Source organism: Ranitomeya imitator, chromosome 4 (assembly GCF_032444005.1).
Source record: "Ranitomeya imitator isolate aRanImi1 chromosome 4, aRanImi1.pri, whole genome shotgun sequence".
Lineage (NCBI taxonomy): Eukaryota > Metazoa > Chordata > Amphibia > Anura > Dendrobatidae > Ranitomeya > Ranitomeya imitator.
Genome location: NC_091285.1, coordinates 45,794,708 through 45,817,554, shown reverse-complemented (window position 1 = coordinate 45,817,554; position 22,847 = coordinate 45,794,708).

The following is a 22,847-nucleotide window of genomic DNA, read 5'->3' as shown; positions in this document are numbered from 1 at the left end:
TCTGAAATGGTGTGTTACTTCTGCTCCATATGTAATGTGACATGCACCTCCCAAAAAGTTCAACTCTTATCTTCTCAATCCACAGTGTATTCTCCTAAAAGTCTTGGGGATCATTAATATGATTTCTAGCAAAACTAAGATGAGCCTTTATGTTTTTATTGCTCAGCATTGGTTTGCATCTGGAATTCTGCCTTGCAGGCCATTTTTGCCCTGTGTCTTTCTTATGGTGGAGTCGTGAACACTGATCTCAAGGCAAGTTAGACCTGAGGTCATTTGGATGTTGTTGTGGGGTCTTTTGTGACCTCTTGGATGAGTCGTCACTGTGCCCTTGGGGTAATTTTGATTAGCCAGCCACTTATGGGAAGGTACACCACTGTTCCATGTTTTCGCTATTTGTGGATAACAATATATAATAGCTTTATAACCTTTTCCAGACTGATAGATCTCAATTACTTTGTTTCTCATTTGTTCCAGAATTTCTTTGGATCACCGCATGATGCATAGCTTTTGAGGATATTTTAGGTTTACTACATTTTGTCAGACAGGTACTATTTAAGTGATTTCTTGATTGAGAACAGGTGTGGCAGTAATCAGGCCTGGGTGTGTCTAAGGAATTTTAACTCAGCTTCCCAAAGATGTGATTAACCACAGTTAATTTATGTTTTATGGGGGATGCAATCACTTTTTCACACAGGGGCCTGTAGGTTTGGATTTCTATTTCCCTTAATAATAAAGACTTTAATTTAAAAACTGCATTTTGTGTTTACTTGTGTTATCTTTTTCTAATATTTATATTTGTTTGGTGATCTGAAAGATTTAAGTGTGACAAACATGCAAAAGAATAAAAGATCAGGAAGGGGGGGAAATCACTTTTACACACAACTGTATATGTAACAAGAGAGGATGATGTCATCGCCAGATAATGTGCAACGTTCTAAGACATTGTGCCTGTTCCAAATTACTGTAAATTGTAAAATTCATATACGTGCACAGAAGAGCCACTCTAATACAATAGGAATTAAAGCAGATCTCTCTATATTACATCATCCGGTCAATCTTTAAATAGGTTTTTAGTATTCATGCATTATAACAATATAATTGGCTCATCTTATCTCTAAGTATGTGCTGGCATTAGCATACATACTTTTAATTGGCTAAATGGTTAACACTGCTGAAACTCAGCTTGTGGTCTAGGGGTCGTAGTAGCCTTGAAGTTTTGTTTCTCTCTCTTTCCTGTTTTTTCTAAGTCCCTTACACAAAGGCATTGGTGAGACCCCTTATCAGATCATAGACTCCATCTTGGATGGAAAGAAATACATGTAGAAAAAGCTAAAATGAAGTCAGGATAGATAAAATATAAATCCTGCTCTCACAGGCAGTATGTAATAAAAAATAGGGCTCTATATAATCTGATATGTAAGGTACGGTGATATATATAACGTGAGAGGGCACAGTGTAATAAATGACAGAAATGTACATAATAAAGGCGGATTATGTAAGATATATACAGGTGCTTCTCACAAAATTAGAATTTTCATCAAAAAACTAATTTATTTCAATTCTTCAATACAAAAAGTGAAAGTCATATATTATATAGAGTCATTACAGAGTGATCTATTTTAAGTGTTTATTTCTGTTAATGTTGATGATTATGGTTTACAGCCAATGGAAACCCAAAAGTCATTATCTCAGTAAATTAGAATACGGAAGCCCAGGTTGCTTTGATAGCAGCTTTCTGCTCGTCTGCATTTTTGGGTCTGGTGTCTAAACCTCATTTTGAAAGTATTCCACAGATTCTCTAAGGGTTTAAGGTCAGGTGAGTTTGATGGCCAATCAAGCACAGTGATACTGGTTTTAAACCAGATATTGGTACTTTTGGCAGTGTGGACAGGTGCCAATTCCGGCTGGAGAATGAAATCTTCTTCTCAAAAAGCTTGTCGGCAGAGGGAAGCATGAAGTGCTCTAAAATTTCCTTTGTATACAGCTGCGCTGACTTTGGTCTTGATAAAACACAGTGGACCTACAGCAGCAGGTGACATGGCTCCCCAAACCATCACTGATTGTGGAAACTTCACACTAGACCTCCAGCAGCTTGGATTGTGGCCTCTCCACTCTTCCTCCAGACTCTGGGACCTTGATTTTCAAATTAAATGCAAAATGTACTTTCATCTGAAAACAACACCTTGGACCACGGAGCAACAGTCCAGTTCTTTTTCTCCTTGACCCAGGTAAGACACTTCCGGCGTTGTCTATTGGCCATGAGTGGCCGGACACAAGGAATGCGACACTTGTAGCCCATGTCCTGGATACGTCTATGTGTGGTGGCCCTTGAAGCAATGACTCCAGCAAAAGTCCACTGCTTGTGAATATCCACCGAATTTTTGAATGGCCTTTCCTTAACAATCCTTTCAAGGCCGCTGTTATCCCGGTTGCTTGTGCACCTTTTTCTACCACACTTTTTCCTTTCACTCAACTTTCCATTAATATGCTGGATACAGCAATCTGTGAACAGCCAGCTTCTTTAGCAATGACCTTTTGTGGCTTACCCTCCTTGTGGAGTGTGTCAATGACTGCCTTCTGGACATCTGCCAAGTCAGTAGCCTTTGCAGGTGTTTTTTGTTAATTATTCTAATTTACTGAGATAATGACTTTTGGGTTTTCATCGGCTGTAAGCCATAATCATCAACATTAAGAGAAATAAACACTTGAAATAGATCACTCTGCTTGTAATGACTCTACAGAATATATGAGTTTCATTATATATATATATGTAGATTTGTCTCCATAAATGAAGGGGGCCCAGACACATTTGTTGCACAGGAGCCCCAAGCAGTAAGTGTCCGCTTCAGTTCCACAGAAGTTGGCCGATGTTGTAGATTTTAATTCTGCAGTTTACAATGTGATGCCCTGGTGATGATTTTTTAGCTTGTTCTGTGTACTCTGCAAGCAGGGTCAGGGGTCATTTATTATTGGAGGGCAGTATAACTAAACAATTCAATTGTGACTGTGGAGCTGACCGTCAAGCAATTCAGCACATTGTGGAGGGATGTCCCCTCAGATCGTACACTGGTGACAAGAATGATTTCTACTCTGGAAATGATAATGTTATTGCATACATAGAAAATCTCGATATCCGACTGTGATTTCCATTCCTTTGTTCTTTTCAGTCACTGTTTATTGTTTGTGATTTATTCTTATATGATGTTATGATATATGTTCATGCTATTAAAGTAAAGTATTATTATAAAACTACAGTCCGATCGCATCAGAAGATGGATAGAGCACACCTACTCTCCCCTCCTTCATCTCCCTGCACACTGACTATTTGGACTATAAGACATATTAAAAGTGTCCCACACTTTTGTATTGATGGCCGATCCTTAGATTAGGTCAACAATATCAGATAGTTGTTGGGCAATACTCAGTACCCCTGCAGATCAGCTGTTGACGGTGCTTCCGTTGACCGCATGTGCTTGGTTGTGAAGCAGCACAGCTCCATCAACTGTATTGTGGCCACATCCAGGTATTGCGCATACACCCCTACTGGAATAAGTAGGATTGGATATGCAGTACCTCGCTGTGGCCATTAGTTGGCGGAGCTCTGCAACTGTGCACATCCATGAAATGCTGATTGATGAGGGTGCCAGGTATCACCCCTCCCTGATATGATATTGATGACCTAAATTAAGGATAGATCACCATTATAAAAGCACTGCACAACCCTGTCACTAGGTTTTTGAGGCTCCATCTAAGAGTAGCATGATCTAGGGGCAAAGACCTTGATTGCAGCGGTGAATCACTTACTTTACTGCTTACTGCATTTTTGATCAAATCACTGTTTTAGCTGCTGCAGATTTGGAAATATAAACCAAAAAGACGACAGACTATATAAACGAGGATCACCCAAATAACCACAAAATACAAACAATACTTTACTGGGCACAATGGAAAAACAAAACAAACACCCATAGAAAAACATTTAAAAGTCATAAGATGACAAATACAAACATGCTCATAATAGAGCCGGCTCTCAAGATGACAGACTCAATATATAAATGATCAGCACACCAAAAAAAGGCCCCAAACAAGGATAATACCTCGCTGTTATCTGAAACATGAAATAATCATAAAGATAATATGTACAAACATATAATATGGCTGCATGGAAAGATAACCTGAAATGTTGGAGTAATCATGTATCCATGCAGTCCCTTAAATAAATACAAGGTTCAATTGGATTTTATTATGTATACCCCTCCTCACATGTAAAGCACCATGGAATAAATGGTGCTATAATAATAAATCATAATAATAATCCCATAGAGATAAGATAGCTAGTATCAATAAAATGCATGAAAAAGCAGCAAGTAATGGCACAGAGCCTGAGGTGCTAGTCTGGCAGTGGAAAGATCATGAAAAAGTCCAAAGCCCGAATCCAAGTACAGGTGTATAAATGCACCTACGTGAAGGGGAAGAAATACCTAATATCCTGCATTACTTCTCTATGATAGAGGCCAACTTGCATGGTAATGCCAAGGAAAGAGTAACTTCAAGAGGGCAGGAGACATGTCCAACGTGTTTCGCCACTCAAGGTGGCTTCGTCAGGGGCTGGTGATTGCATGCTCCTATGCCACATATATTTATATAGATAAAGTCAATTAGCAACAATGAACAGCTGTGTAGCTTAGGCTACTTTTACACCGACGTACCGACGCATCCTGTGACAACGCAGCACAATGGGGGCAGTGGATGCATTATTACAACGCATCCGCTGCCCCATTTTGAGTTGCGGGGAGGAGGGGGCGGAGTTCCGGCCGTGCATGCGTGGTTGGAATTGTCGGACACGACGCACAATAAAACGTTGCAAGCAACGTTCCAACTGTCCGCCACAACACGACGCAACCGTCGCATGACGGTTGCAACGTGTGGCAATGCGTCGCTAATGTTAGTTTATGGGGAAAAAACGCATCCTGCAAAGTTGTCTCCAAAACGACACATTGCGACGCGCGTCGTACAACGCTAGTGTGAAAGTAGCCCAACCAGGGAAACGGCGGCGAAACATGCCGGAAGTACGTATCATAGAGACCAAACAACAACTACGGCGGCGCATGCGCATATGGTGGAATGTAATAGTAAGATCGGCCGGTGAAGCAGACAAAGCAATGCGCAAGCGCCGAACAGAGACATAGGCAACGTTGCGTGACCATGGTGATATGGAAGCTGACAAATGCGTGAAAAAACAGCAGATAATGGTGCTACAGGAACTAAGAATTAGAGATAAATAAACAATGCGCAGGCACAATAACCATGGAAAGGATGGCATGTATGAACGCATGTATCAAAATTCAGTGTAAGTGTAAGTATAGCTTATTATCAAAGCATCAAATAATAACCCATAATTGTTTGTAATATCTCTACTGCACATACGTTAACTAGATAAGAAATGCCTCTCAAGGCAAACATGTCAATAATAAATCACATGTAAGCCCAACCAAAATGGATACCAGTGCTGGGTTATCGCCATAGAAGTATAATGAAAATGTTGTCAAAATAGCTAAATTAAAAAAGAAAAAAAAATTACTAGTTCTTTGAGTTCAGAACTCTATATATCCCCGCCCATGCCACTGATTGGCAGAAAACTACCACTCAGGGGCGGGGGCGTGGTTGGACTACCTGGCAGCAGGCCAAGTAGTCCTCTAGTGATAATCTCCTGCTGATAAAACCATGATTTTATCAAAACTACATCATGCAAAACAGCAAGTGACAGATTATGTTGCTCTCAGATTATGTAGCAAAATCATGGTGACAGATTTCTTTCAATCACATGTCTGCTGGGAAACTGATAACTAGCACGGAAGCGATTTCACGGTCATTGGGACGAAAATACTGCAAACCCTAATGTGGTAATCAGAATTTTAAAAGCATTATTTTGAGGGGATAAAATGTTGATAATTTTGTATAATTTCAATAGTTCTTATGTGACCACATGACATAACCGTGGCTGCCAGTCAAAAAGTAAAATGAAAAAGTGAAATATTGAATGGCAACAAGCAGAGGTCTGGAAAACCAATGGGAATGAATGCAGAAAAATATATTGGAAAATGTACTCTTCCTCATGCCCTATATGTATATACAGTGTCTTTTTTTGCAGAAAAATGGATATCTTTTTAATGAATCTGTTCCAATCCCATTACCATTAGTCACAGCGCAACAAACTGCTCCAATTTTTTTTTCCTTTTTAAAAATAAAGATTTAGTGGAAAATAGTCCTGAGCAATACATACCGGATGAGGATAAAATGCACAGACCGAGTGCACCTGTTTGCTAAATACGATTTTAATACCGCTGTGCCTTTTCATGTGAGAAGTTGTTTAACACATTGACGATTAAAGCACGTATTGATTTCTAAATTACCCGCCATAGTTTTTCTGTAGGTTTTATGCATCAATTAATCCAGTATGTCAGAGCTGGTGGAATCTCAAGCTGAATGAAAAACATGTCAAAAGCATCAGACGCGGTAAACCGCGGTGGGGGGGTTCCCCGTGATTTTTATTGACTCGGCTTGATGCACGACCCCCGCTGAGAATGCAGACTTCTCATTTTGAATCCTATTTTCCAAATTTAACTGCATCAGTCAATGTCCTGACATAGAAAATATTAGGATGTCACTTTTAACATTGTGTTAATTCTAATATTATGGTTTTATGGATATAAGTTTTAAAAAAATAACCTAAATATTAATTATTTTTGGGGCAGTTTTTTTTTAATCTTTTTATTTCAGACTAGATGGTGGCCCGATTCCAATGCATCAGGTATTCTAGAATATGTATGTATGTATATAGCAGCAACATAGTATATAGCACAGGCCACGTAATATATAGGAGTACTATGTGGCCTGTGGTATATACCATGTGGTTGCTATATACATACATACATATTGTGGAATACCCGATGCGTGAATATAGGCCACGCAGTAAATAACACAGCCCACCTAGTATATAGCACAGCCCACACAGTATATAGCAACCACGCAGTATATAACACAGCCCACGTAGTATATAGCAAAGCCCACACAGTATATAGCAGCCACACAGTATATAACACAGCCCACGTAGTATATAGAAGCCACACAGTATATAACACAGCCCACGTAGTATGTAACACTGGTCACGTAATATATAACACAGCCCACGTAATATATAGCACAGCCCACATAGTATCTAACAGTGGCCACGTAGTGTATAGCCCGCAGTATAGAACACAGCCCACGTAGTATATAGCACAGCCACGTAGTATATAGCACAGCCCACGCAGTATAGAACACAGCCCACATAGTATCTAACACTGGCCAGATACAGTGGCGTAGGAAGGGGGGTGCGGGGGGGGCGGTCCGCCCCGGGCGGCACAATGCGGGGGGCGGCCGGCGCTGCAGGAGAAGAAAAAAAAAAAAAAAAAGACGCCCCTTTAAATCTTCGGGCGGCGCCGTCCGCCGCCACGACCAGGGCCAGCTCCCCCCACCACCGGACCCCGCCCCCCGCTCTATACTCACCTCTCCTGGTTCCTGCGGCGCCGGCAGCTGCAGCGTCCTCTGACTCTGCGACGTCTCAGAGCAGAGGGCGCGATGACGTCACTACTGTGCGCGCCGCTCTGCCTCTCTGTCCTGAGCGTCGCAGAGCCGGAGAGACGCTGACTGCACCGGACCTGCGCTAGGAACGGGAGAGGTGAGGATTTTACTTTTTTTTTTTTTTCTTTATGTCTGACTGTCTGGGGCTGGGGCAATGCTGGACACACTGGGGCAATACTGGAGACCATGGGGCAGATTGCTGGACACACTGGGGCAATACATGAGACCATGGGGCAGATTGCTGGACACACTGGGGCAATACATGAGACCATGGGGCAGATTGCTGGACACACTGGGGCAATACAGGAGACTATGGGGCAGATTGCTGGACACACTGGGGCAATACTGGAGACCATGGGGCAGAATGCTGGACACACTGGGGCAATACATGAGACCATGGGGCAGATTGCTGGACACACTGGGGCAATACGGGAGACTATGGGGCAGATTGCTGGACACACTGGGGCAATACATGAGACCATGGGGCAGAATGCTGGACACACTGGGGCAATACAGGAGACTATGGGGCAGATTGCTGGACACACCGGGGCAATACATGAGACCATGGGGCAGAATGCTGGACACACTGGGGCAATACTGGAGACCATGGGGCAGATTGCTGGACACACTGGGGCAATACATGAGACCATGGGGCAGATTGCTGGACACACTGGGGCAATACATGAGACCATGGGGCAGATTGCTGGACACACTGGGGCAATACAGGAGACTATGGGGCAGATTGCTGGACACACTGGGGCAATACTGGAGACCATGGGGCAGATTGCTGGACACACTGGGGCAATACAGGAGACCATGGGGCAGATTGCTGGACACACTGTAGCAATACTGGAGACCATGGGGCAGATTGCTGGACACACTGGGGCAATACTGGAGACCATGGGGCAGAATGCTGGACACACTGGGGAAATACTGGAGACCATGGGGCAGAATGCTGGACACACTGGGGCAATACAGGAGACTATGGGGCAGATTGCTGGACACACTGAATACTGGAGACCATGGGGCAGATTTCAGGACACATTGAGGCAATGCTGGAGACCCTGGGCAGACTTCTGGACATACTGGGGCAATACTGGAGACCATGGGGCAGATTGCTGGACACACCGGGGCAATACTGGAGACCATGGGGCAGAATGCTGGACACACTGGGGCAATACAGGAGACCATGGGGCAGATTGCTGGATACACCGGGGCAATACTGGAGACCATGGGGCAGAATGCTGGACACACTGGGGCAATACAGGAGACCATGGGGCAGATTGCTGGACACACTGGGGCAATACTGGAGACCCTGGGGCAGATTTATGGACACATTGAGGCAATGCTGGAGACCCTGGGGCAGACTTCTGGACACACTGGGGCAATGCTGGACACTGGGGCAGATTGCTGGACACACTGGGGGTAATATGCTGGACACACTGGGGCAATGCTGGACACTGGGGGTAATATGCTGGACACACTGGGGCAGACTGCTGGACACACTGGGGAAAGGCTGGACACTGGGGCAGATTGCTGGACACACTGGGGGCAGTGCTGGACATACTGGGGCAGATTGCTGGACACACTGGGGGTAATATGCTGGACACACTGGGGCAGATTGCTGGACAACATGGGGGTAATATGCTGGACACACTGGGGCAGATTGCTGGACAACATGGGGGTAATATGCTGGACACACTGGGGGCAGGACTTGAGGCATGGGCAGAATGTAGATACGGGGCATGATTGGAGACACGGGGCAGGATTGGATCATGGGGCAGGACGGATACGATGGAGGCTGGTGGGGCAGGATGTGGAGATCATATGGGGTAGAATGGATACTCATGAGGGCAGGATGCGAGAACATATGGCTGGAGCCAGGAATGAGAAACGGGGCCAGGGTGGGGAATATTATTACCATAGGGGCTAATTAAGGGATATTATTACTGCAGTGATGTATTTATTTTATTTTTTGAGTATACTGTTTTAAATGGGGGGGCGGTCCTGTTACTGTGCAGAGTGACACTATATCACCTTTTTTTCTTCATGTGATGTAATGTAGAAGTTGTGAAAAATTAAGTAATGTGTTCTGCAAGTGGAGCTCGAGATAACTGTGTTATTTCCTGCAGAAACGAGTCCTGGCTGGAAGGAATGATGGCGGTCTGTGCTGGATGAAAGATGAAGGACTTCACCTAGAGACGTCACTGGTGAGTCAGTGTTACCTATACACTGACACTATACACTGTATACTATATAGAGGTCCTGTGTATAATGTCACCAGTGATCTCTGTATTACCTCTACACAGACACTGCATACTAAGTACAGATCTCCTGTGAATACTGGCACTTATGGTGATAGTATTGTGGGTTTTTTTTTATTACTGATCAGTATTGTAGTATTCAGTCACTATTTGGTGGTAATATGTGGTCTGGAAATGGTGTTGTGGTATTTGTCCCTTGTATGTAGTATTATTCGGTCACTATGTGGCCTGGTCATGGTGTGGTGGTATTAAGTCACAGGTGTGGCATGTGGGGGTGACACCATTAGGCCCAGTTTAAGTTCTACAAAACAGGAAAACCGTTTTTGGTAACCTTTGTGTGTATTGAGCCGGGGGGGGGGGCGCCAAACTCGGGAACAGCCCCGGGCGGCAAAAGCTCTAGCTACGCCTCTGGCCAGATAGTATATAGCAGCCATGCGGTATATAACACAGCCCACGCAGTATATAGCAGTGTGGGCACCATATCCCTGTTAAAAAAATAATTAAAATAAAAAATAGTTATATACTCACCCGGCGGGATACATCGATGCTCTGGCGATGCGCGCGCGGCTGCCACCATCTTTCATTCCCAGGATGCATTGCCAACTTACCTAGATGACTTAGCGGTATCACGAGACCGCTAAGTCTTCTGGGTAATTTCGCAATGCATCTCTGGGAAGGGAAGCTGGCGGCAGGGGCGAGCGCATCGTCGGACTACGGAAGGTGAGAATGGCAGGTTTTTTGGTTTTTATTATTTTTAACATTGGATCTTTTTACTATTGATGCTGCATAGGCAGCATCAATAGTAAAAACTTGGTCACAAAGAAAGACAGACAGTCGGAAGTATATATATATATATATATATATATATATATATATATATATATATATTTTTTAACCATATTAATAATGATTCTGCAGTTTTTGCCAAATTTCACACTGACTCTTAGGCTGGCGTCACACTAGGCGTAAGTAAATACCGTCCGTTTTTTACGGCCGTAATATGCAGTAATTGTCCCAAAACACTGTTCCGTATTCAATGCGAGGATGCAATTTTTACGCACAAATTTATCCGTGTGTCATCCGTATGGCCTCCGTACGGTGATTTTTTCACACAAGCTTGCAAAATGGACATATCATGGATCCATCGGCTCAAATATTCTTAAAAACATATATACAGTCTATATATATATATATATGTCAGTGAGACACACATATATATATTTAATTCAGCGCTAAATAGCAGAAAAGCCGGTAATTCAATTGCCGGCTTTTCCTATCTCCTTCACAAACCCGTCAGGATATGAGACCTGGTTTACATACCGTAAACCATCTCATATCCCTTCTTTTATTACATATTCCTCTTTAATAATGTAAGAAGTGTCTTTGTGTCAAATTTGGGGGCTCTATCAGTTAAAATAAAGGGTTACATTGCGGAAAAAACTGGCGTGGGCTCCCGCGCAAATTTTCTCCGCCAGAGTGGAAAAGCCAGTGACTGAGGGCAGATATTAATAGCCTAGGGACCATGGTTATAGGACCCCCCCTGGCTAAAAATATCTGCCCCCAGCCACCCCAGAAAAGGCACATATGTAAGATGCGCCTATTCTGGCACTTGGCCACTCTCTTCCCATTCCCGTGTAGCGGTGGGATATGGGGTAATGAAGGGTTAATGCCACCTTGCTATTGTAAGTGACATTAAGCCAGGTTAATAATGGAGAGGCGTCAATTATGACACCTATCCATTATTAATCCAATAGTACGAAATGGTTGATAAAACACACACACATTATTAAAAAGTATTTTAATGAAATAAAGACACAGGGTGTTTTAACACTTTATTATACTCTTAATCCACGTGAACACCCTTGTCACCTGAAACAAAGTTAAAAAAACAAACAACAATATTCCATACCTTCAGTCATTACATTCTTGTCCCACGCTGTAAATCCATCTGAAGGGGTTAAACCATTTTGCAACCAGGAGTTCTGCTAATGCAGGTGTGCTCCTGACTGTAAAACTTGGTGAATGAATGGAATGCAGGGGAATGTACTGTAGTTACCTCGAGTCGCGGTGATGCGCCCTCTGCTGGATGTCCTCATATGAACTCAAGCGTGGGAAAATATTCTGAAATGTTCCCAGGCTCGAGTTCATATGAGTTCATCCAGCAGATGCGTACTTCTCGCAAGTCACATGCATGGTCCGTGTGTAATCCGTAATTTTCTCGCCCCCATAGACTTTCATTGGAGTATTTTTTGCGAAATACGCTGACAAATGCAGCATGCTGCGATTTTCTACGCCCGTAACATACCGTATATTACGGATGCGTAATATACGGCAGATAGGAGCTGCCCCCTAGAGAATCATTGGGCCGTGTGCAATGCGTATTTTCTGGACGTATTTTCTGTGCTCATATGTCCGTAAAACTCGTAGTGTGACGCCGGCCTTAATGGGATGGTCCAATACCTAAAATGTCTTTTATAAATATCCAATGTTACACCCTAAGCAGTTTTGTCCTACAGTTCTTCCTATCCAGCTATTCCCATTTTTTTTTTACTTATCTCCTTTGATGTTTTGTTTAAGAAAAGTCGCAAACGAGGCACCATCGGGAAGCAAGGGCTGCACTCACTTCCCCACAGCGTCTATCACTCCTCCCAAAACAGGACATGATCTTGGGTCAGCACTGCAGTTACTTTCCACAGTTTCTTACATCGTCGCCCTTTGAAGCTGTACTGAATCCATGGCACTGAAAGAAGGTGTGGCAGAGTGACAGAGGCATCGGCACTGTGCTTAACAATACAAATCTATAATTTGTCCGTGTGTTTTATAATCTAAAGGCCAAGTTCACACATTCAGTATTTGGTGAGTATTTTACCTCAGTATTTGTAAGCCAAAATTAGGAATTGAACAATCAGAGGAAAAGTATAATAGAAACACGTCACCACTTGTTACCCACTTATGATTTTGGCTAACAAATACTGAGCTAAAGAACTCACCAAATACTTAAAGTGTGCACATGGCCAAAGGGTTTCTCCTGTGACAAGTTAAAATATTTCACTAGCATATTCATTACTGTAAATGAGCGGCCCCACGTGACCGCATACAGGAGAAGATGCGACCAGGAGAGGAAGCAGCGCCGGCGAGGGAGCAAGCCGGGTGAGTATTTTCAGAACAGCGGGGGGAAGGGGGGGGGCACATAGATCTTTATTTTAAACTCACTTATTCATATCTTCTCTACAGCAAACGCTGCTGCAGGGAAGATATGAATCACGGCTTCAGCACCAGTGGGGGGGACAGCGTTTAATGTAGCGCTGTCTCCTGCACGGCACACGGACTGCACACGAACAATGTCCGTGTGCGGTACGTGTTTTACACAGACCCATTGACTTTAATGGGTCCGTGTAATACGTGCGCTCCCACGAACACTGACATGTCTCCGTGTTCGGCACACAGAGACACGGACCGCAAAAAATCAATGACATCTGCACAGATGCATTGATTTCAATGTGTCTACGTGTGTCAGTGGCTCCGGTACGTGAGGAAACTGTCACCTCACGTACCGGAGACACTGACGTGTGAAACAGGCCTGACCCGATATTTACCCTGATTACCATTGTAAATGTAAAAAAAAAAAAAACACTACATACTTACATTCTGGTGTCTGTCGCGTCCCCCGGCGTCAGCTTCCCTGCACTGTGTCAGCGCCGGCCGGTCGTAAAGCAGAGCACAGCGGTGACATCACCGTTCTGCTTTACGGTCGGCGCTTACACAATGCAGGGAAGCTGACGCCGGGGGACGCGACAGACACCAGAATGTAAGTATGTAGTGTTTTTTTTTTTTTACATTTACAATGGTAACCAGGGTAAACATCGGGTTACTAAGCGCGGCCCTGCACTTAGTAACCCGATGTTTACCCTGGTTACCGGGGACTTCGGCATCGTTGGTCGCTGGAGAGCTGTCTGTGTGACCGCTCTCCAGCGACCACACAACGACTAAACAGCGACGCTGCAGCGATCGGCATCGTTGTCTATATCGCTGCAGCGTCGCTTAATGTGACGGTACCTTTACTCAAACTCTAGTGCCGCTCTTCAATTACTTGCACATTATTTACTTAGACCCTGGAATTAGGCCTCACTCTGTTTTTCAGAGACAGGACACATACACCAGTTTACCGGATTGTTCACACGTCCATGTTTTTTGGTGACTCAAGTGTTCACAAACTCCCCAACCCCCCCAACAAAACTGAGTCATGTCTGTTTTTGATCACAGATCAAACTTGCCCCCAAAAATCTAAATAAAGCACACAGCTGCTATCTTACATAGAAGCATTTTTTTTTCCTTGTAATGAGTGGGAAAAGATTGGATTTTTTTTTACTACTGGAAAAAGAGTTGCCACGCTGATGGTAAAAAAAAAAAAATGCACAGACCAAAGAAAACTAGATCCAGTAGATCGATGAAAATCAATTAGTTTTTTTGATGTACAAGATAAAACAAACATCTGATGGAGACAAGAAAAAAACCTCAGATCTGGCTGGAAATTCCGGGAAGCGTAACCATTTTACATTTTTTTCTTCTGATTATTGTTCACATACCGGTAGTTCGGATGTCAAGCACCCATGACTCTTCAAGTAGACTAATTGCATTAATTTTGCTTAATTTCAATAATTGCTTCTATGCAGATTATTAACATGCTAATAGATTACACGTCTTCACTTCCCACGACTGATTACACCAGAAATATTATTGCGTTATCCTCTCCCTTTAAATCTTGTGAATTTTAACGTTAACTAGACTATCTGCCTAAACGTGATGTTAACAATATTACATTATTGAAGATAAAGTGTTCCCTGCGTCAATTAATGTGGTGTTAACCAGGATGCACACCCATTAAGAGCATAGAATTTTTTGCCGTCGCACCCATTATTACAAATGATATGCAAATGGGGATAAATGATTTGCGTACGCTGGAGTCGCTTGGCATTATGAGTATCGTATTATACTTATGAAGTCTGCTGGAAGAGAGAAATTGGAAAAAAAGACATCATGGTGACACACTGTTACTCTCATAATCCCGAAAATGACAATTTATTATGCCCGCCAAGATTGAGCGGTACATAAGTATCACACAGCTGTATGGGAGTGAGTATGCCGCAGCCAAGAACATGGGGACTATGGCTACTGTCTGGTGATCTACATAATATTGACACATGATTTTACATCATGCAAAGTCCTGTAATTCTCTGGGCATCTGTTGCATTTTGGACCTATTCATTTTAAACCTCATAGGAAACAGTGAGTGATCGGACAGCATTTAGCGCCTTTAACCACTGGGCATTTCCTCATCAGGGTGACATCATGTCGGTCTGAAGGCTGTGATCGACGCAGTTATTTCGCATATGGGGCAGGACTTACAATATTCCTCCATCTCCTTCTTATACATTCCCATCCAGAAGAACCTCTGTAGAATCCTCTCCTGGGTCTTCTCAGTCCCCCTAGAGCAGTGTTCCCCAACTCCGGTCCTCAAGAGCCACCAACGGGTTGTGTTTTGAGGATTTCCTTAGTATCGCACAGGTCATTGAATGCTTGCCTGTCCATGTGATGCAATTATCACCTGTGCAATACTAAGGAAATCCTGAAAACATGACTTGTGTGTTGGTGGCTCTTGAGGACCGGACTTGGGAAACACTGCCCTAGAAGATGGATATGAGCCATGTCAAGCACCCTGTGCAGATAAGCCTTAGGGACCAACAATTGTTCAAAAATTTCCAGATCCTCCTTGATCACTCTATGCAATAGATTATTATTCATAGCAAAATGAGGAAAACGTTGATCAGCTCCTGGATATTTGGAAACTCCATTAATGACAACATTATCCCTTCCATATCTAAGGGTATCATCCCTGAATTGAGCCATACCAAGATTATCTCATATTTTCTGTATAGCAAGTATCACTGGGGTATCAGGCAGAATTTTGCCTTCTCCATTGAAGACCTGCAATGGAGAATTTCACTCTCTTCCCCTGGGTCGGTACTGAGATTACCCTCAGCCTCCGTACCTTTCCCCCATAACTTCCAAAACAAAAGAAAATCACGGCCCAAGACTACATTATGCATAAGGGCTTTATCTACACCCACATTATCCCATATGATGACTCTATTTCCGTGAAGGCCACACGATACATTCTGATGTCACCATGGATGCACACCACACTTATGAACCTGTCGGGTATATGACCCTCTTGTATGAGGTTGTCATGTACTAGTGTCACTAAACTGCCCAAATCTATAAAGGCAGTGACAGGACAATCTTTCAGCCTGGTTTTACTTGTGGCTCAGTCTCTAGTTCAGGTGTGACCACACAGGAGGGGGAGGCAAACAGGGACTGGGGCCAGCTGGATCACATTTCATAGGCTTTGGGCCTAATAGACACTGAACCGTGACATGACCAAACTCACAACACCCCCACTCCCTTTAACTGACATGACTGTCAGATGTTACTGACTGAAAGTGGATCGGCACCTCCATGCGAGTGATGGGTTGGGGAAGCGTCCTGGAGTTTTCCCTCCATAGCAACAAATCTTTCTACCAACTCCACTAGATGATCTGGACTCCAATGGTCACTATGTCTAACTCAGCACTGCAGTTTACTAGGAAAGCCTCTTTACTTTTCATGCCATTGACCTTAGCAACCTGCGTTGCCCGCATTCTCCACCATATTGTTACGCAATAGGACATTGTAGGGCATCGTGGCAGTGTCATAGACAGATATAGTCCATATGAAGAAAGAGTGGGGCTTTATTTTCAGCCAAACCCAACATGCCCTGGCCCTGATTGGGCAACTGGACTGTAACTCACCACACTGAAGGATCACTCACCACATTGGATGGCTGAGCTACAGTACAGACCAAAAGTTTGGACACACCTTCTCATTTAAAGATTTTTCTGTATTTTCATGACTATGAAAATTGTACATTCACACTGAAGGCATCAAAACTATGAATTAACACATGTGGAATTATATACTTAACAAAAAAGTGTATAACAACTGAAATTATGTCTTATATTCTAGGTTCTGCACAGTAGCCACCTTTTGCTTTGATGACTGCTTTGCACACTCTTGGCATTCTCTTGATGAGCTTCAAGAGGTGGTCACCGGGAATGGTTTTCACTTCACCGGTGTGCCCTGTCAGGTTTAATAAGTGGGATTTCTTGCCTTATAAATGGGGTTGGGACCATCAGTTGTGTTGTGCAGAAGTCTGGTGGATACACAGCTGATAGTCCTACTGAATAGACTGTTAGAATTTGCGTTATGGCAAGAAAAAAGCAGCTAAGTAAAGAAAAACGAGTGGCCATCATTACTTTAAGAAATGAAGGTCAGTCAGTCCAAAAAATTGGGAAAACTTTGAAAGTGTCCCCAAGTGCAGTGGCAAAAACCATCAAGCGCTACAAAGAAACTGGGTCACATGAGGACCGCCCCAGGAAAGGAAGACCTTTTTCATTCCGTAATCATTTCTAATTATCTAGGTAATGGTGTGTAAGTGCATTAAAATACCTGCTGATCACCATCTTTCCCAATTTACTGCACCACTTCAATCCTCTTCTGGCCCACGGGACCTGAACACAGACTAAACAGCTCACACAGGGGTTAATGTGTGGACCGGAAGCCTCAACGTAAGTCTATAGATCCTTTTTCTGTGTCTCATTGACATTCAGTGTTACGGCAGCTACCGTTCCAGAAAGTAGTTGCTGCGTGAGCCGGAAAAGCTGCAGACTGGTCACGTGCAAACTGGAGAAGACGGCTATTGGTAAGTATTTTCATACACTTTCATACCAATACATAGATGCTCTGTAAGTTTTGCCGATTTCTGCCTATGCACAATATACACAGAAAACTGTCAATCAGTGGTGTTGGTGTAGTTATACAGAGATCATAAATATGGAGGACTACTTGGCAGCAGGTTTACTAGTCGACTAATGATGATCTCCTGCTGATAAAATAATGATTATATCAAATTTTATGCTAAAAAACAGATATGTAAGATGCCTAACGAGGCAGTCGTGGGCAAGCTTCTGTTCTCATTCACTTTGGTATCTTACAGACAACACGTGTCCCAGTCCAGGTGTACTGCTGAGTGTGCAATGCATCTGTAACACCCCAGGTAACCAGTTGTTACTGTGATGTTGCCTTCCTTTCGGGGAGGGCGATATCATGCTTGCAGGCAAGGGGGATTCCCTTCACCAGGTAAGGCACCCACACACAACACATTCCAAATCGAGGCTAGAATGGGGAGCTCAGGACCCGGATTTAGGGGAGCTTCCCTCAGATATACATATCCTGGTCTGGAGGAGGAGTTAGGCAGTTGGAGAGAGACACTGAGGAAGAAGGAAGTCTAAACAGAGTGCAGACTACAGAGCCGTGCAGCCAGGACTGAGCTCCAGCTCCAGGGAAGGACGAGAACCCGAGGGGTGTTGAATGTGGTGGAGCTATTGCGGGAAAAAGCAATGGAGTGGAAGGGGGCTCCGAGGGGAACTGTGACTGGTCACCCTCAGAGCCGAAGCGCAGAAGCTGGGCACCGGGAGCCCGAGGCTTTTGTTGTACTCTAGGACACATAGCAGAACAGGAGGGCATTAGAATGTACATTACTTGCCCACACCAAGTCTGAGGTGAAGCAGTATCTTAGGAGCATGGGTCATGATAGAGACCCTGTAAAAGGCTCATACTGCCCACTGTACAGGCACCTGTCCCAGGACAGGAGAGGAAAGGATTACCTTGCCAGCAATCTTCAGGCAGCAGGGACTTTGCACATCAGCGCAAGTAGGAAAGGCTTATTGACATCACCTGGGAGAGGGATCTACCATTGCCTCAAGGCCGGCTGGGCCATACCATCACCTGTTCCTGGTTCTTTGGATTGTGGATGGCTAATGCTAGTAAACTAGGTAAAGATTTTACCACTCTGTGCCTTCTACTTATTTGCCGGCATACACCATCTCTGCCATACACCATAGGAGCCCTGGGTACCCGGCTTCACCTGTGGAAAGCGTCACCATCTTGCTGCAACAGCATCACCCCAGAGGACTCCTTTAAGCAGGGTTGGTCCCCCTGACCGAGAACCACAGGTGGCGTCATGAATAGACTTTATTACCGGAATCCCCTTAAAGACCTTTCCCCTTTTATTAAGTGCCCAGGGCCACGGACCAAGTCGCAGCCACGGTGACATCCTCTTTAAGTGCAACCAGACCCGGTACCGAGTATCTCCATTGCCCTGGTGGGTGATTCACATCTCACTTACTTTAGGGTCGCAGGCTTCTGCTGACTCCAAGAATCCCTCTTCTCGAACCAGAGTAGTAATCAGTGCAGGAGACACGAGGTTCATAAAAACAACCAAACTTTTGCTTGATGTTTGGCAATATTTACAGGCAGGTGCAGAGGATAATGCCCAATGGGTTGTCATCTTTCCCACAGGTACCGGACCCAACTTCAGCCCTGGATATGGATATAGGTAGAACTTCCTTTTACTATCTTCTCCAGCTGTAACAGATCTTCTCCCTTCTTAGCAGTAGATCTGGAATCCATCTCACTCTGCCTCCTTGAGTTTGAGTCCAATTTCTCCTGCAGCTTCGCAAAAGGAGTGTGCCCCTTGACCCCCAAGTGCCTGAAACACCGTGTCTGCGAATTGAGATACTGATTTGGCTTTTATCCTAAGTCATAAGGCAATTTGCATATTATATTTCCCAGAGGAGCATTGCATGGCGAATAAGCCTTCTAACTTGACAAGCCAGAGATGGTATGTCACTCTCCATAAGGAGAAACGATACCCCTTAGACGACTGGGACTAGCCTCTCACCTAGACAAATTAGTTCTCATGCTTCGCACTGACGAGGGCCAACAGCCCGAAACACCGTGTCTGCGAATTGAGATACTGATTTGGCTTTTATCCTAAGTCATATTGCATGACTCGTTAAAGAGTTGATTGTGACTTGTAGGATCGCTACTTCCAACAGGTGGCGCTATAGAGTTTAAGTCGTCTTTTTCTCAGAAGAGACAATTTGCATATTATATTCCCCTGGACCCCAACATTTATTTTGAGATTCCCAAGCCGGAAAGGGGACTCATGCAGAGGGATTTCCCACGATGTTCTGGGCTCATGCTGTCCCTAGCAGCCCACGATTTGCTCCTGTTGCTTGTCACTGCTCACCACTCAGTGGCCCTGTCCCTTCCTATCCTTGACACTAACTCTCAGTTCCTCCTCCCAAACCGGGCCAGCCATCAGAGATAACACTGTATAAGTTAACTGCAGCCCCAGTGAGTTTTACCTTTTTATAAAATACATGAACATCAAATACATTTAACCCTTTAGAGGTTCAGGGAGAAGACCATGAGCTCCACCACTCCTACACATAAACAAGTTAGTAAATGTTGGCCTTGATAATTTTTTTAAATCTCTGTCTACTTCCAGTGAATGGAAAAAGAAGAATACCCATTCTCATGGGACCTGGTTTTGTAACCAGCTGTGTCTTGGAAATATATCTATATAATCTACGGTTACCCAATAATGGTCTAGAATAAAACATGAAATATTACAAGGGGCGGAAATGCATATTATAATCTCTGTGATAATACACAAGCACATTTTATTCCTTTTTTTTTTCATTGATCCTCCGACCACGACTTGACATATCAAAAACATCACTATCCAATGATGCCTGCAATAGAGAGTTCTTTAGAAGGACTATTGCTAAACTGCAAAAATTATTGTCTTTACCAGCCTATTCAAATCCACTTTATTATAAGCAGAAGTGAGATGACACAAAAAAAAAAATAATCTCAGAAAAATTTATAGAACGGCAGAGTCCTGCAGCTGCACAAAGTTCTATTAAATCATCTTGCTAATAAAACACAGGCCTTATTATCCTGTCTGTGTGTTGGTTCTTGGATTGTGCTAAAGCCTATGGCTGCAGTTAAAGTCAATATCCTACTGTCCCAAAAAGGCTGACATCTGGGGTGCCCTTATTTGGGGTCCCTATTGTTGGTGTACGTGGACAGAAATGGAATCTATCAGCAGATTTTTTTCTATGTAATCAGAGGACGTTATGGCGTAGGGGCTGAGACACTGATTTCAGCAATGTGTCACTTACTCTTCTTTGCGCTCACATAATGTCGCAAAAACCTGGTGACAGATTCCCTTTAAAGAGGTTGTAAAGTGAAAACAAATTGTCACAATTCATCCTTAGTGTCTTGATGCAGTGAATGACTGGTCTACTCTCCAATCTAAAACTTTGGCATGCTGAGCTGTCAGTATGGTGATGGACAGCTCAGCCGTCCAATTGGATGCTAGGGTGTGCTTAGCTGTCAGTGTGTGGAGTGACAGTTTAGCCATCCAATCAGGACGAGGATGGACTTCATCCATAATTTTCATACCAGAGTAATTGCCTCGCTACTTAACTAGTTCTCTATCTTTGATTGCTGCCTATTGTAGCCTTGCCCATGAGGTGTGTGCTTGCCCTGTGCTCCTTGTCTGGTATTTTGATCTTTGCTATTCAACCTTGGATTTGTACTGAAAAATTAATTTGCTTAGAACTTTTGTTGCAATTAGAGATGGGTGGACACCTGGATGTTCGGGTCCGGCGGGTTTGGCTGAACAGTTACAAAAAGTTCAGGTTTGGGTACCAGAACAGTACCCAAACCCAGACTCCAATCACTTGAATGGGGGCGCAAATATCCAGTGTTTGTCACGCTGTCATATGTATGGCAACATGGCAAAAACTACTTCATCACCGCCGGTCAGACAGCCGCGGTTCCCACGCTGTCAAATGACAGCATGAGTCCACAGCTGTGAACGGAGGTATAATGCTTACCTCCGGACTACTTCTCCCATCAGCTGACATCTGCTGCCGCTATGAACAGTGAGAGCAGGTGGCGACTGAAAGGAGAATTCATCAGCCGATGCCTGCATTCTAAATAAATAATAATAATAAAAAACCTGGGTTGGTTCCCCTGTATTTTTGCTAACCAGCCAGGCAAAACTGACAGCTGGGGGCTGCAACCCTCAGCTGTCAGCTTCAGCAAGGCTGGTTATCAAGAATAGAGTAAATAAATATATAATTTAAAAAAACAGCATTGGGCCCCCCCCCCCTTTCAATTTTTGAGAACCAGTCTTGCTAAAGCAGACAACTGGGGGCTGGTATTCTCAGGTATTCATACATATTGGCTTCCCCCAGCCTAAAAATAGCAGCCTGCAGCCGCTCAAAAAAGGCACATCTACTAGATGAGCAAATTCTGGAGCTTTGACCGGCTCTTCCCACTTGCCCTGTAGCGGTGGCAAGTGAGTTTCATATTTGTGGGGTTGATGTCATTTTTGCACTGCCCGGTGACATCAAGCCTATGGCTTACTAATGGAAGAGCGTCTATAAGACATCTATCCATTACTAATTCTATATAATTCTATAGTTATATTGTAAATAATCACACACCCAGAATAAAGTCTTTTCTTTGAAATAAAAACAACCCACACTTTTCCTTTTTTATTTAAAAATAGCAAACACAGTTATACTCACCTAATGCCTAATTTCACTGAATCCCTCATCTCCTGTAATAAAACAAAAATAAAAAATAACAAAATCACTCACCTGTCCGTTGTTCTGTCCAACACCGTAATCCATGTCTGGAGATTAATAGTTTTTAACCTGTATGGTGCCAAGATGCCATTGTCCAGACTGAGAACCACTGATGAATGAGCTGCTGGGAGCTCAGCATCAGTGAGCTGCGGTGACCTCATCGAGGTGATTGAAGCTGCATTCCTAGCTGGGCCAATGAACTGCAGGGACCGCCCTCCGGTGAGAACAAGTCTCACGGTGCAGAGGTGAGTTCACGGCAGTCCAAATTAACCGCAGGTCCTGCTTCAGGTCTCTCATATTTGAAGGGTGGCTTCTCCCAACAACAATTTTAAGATCTCTTCACATGTTTTAA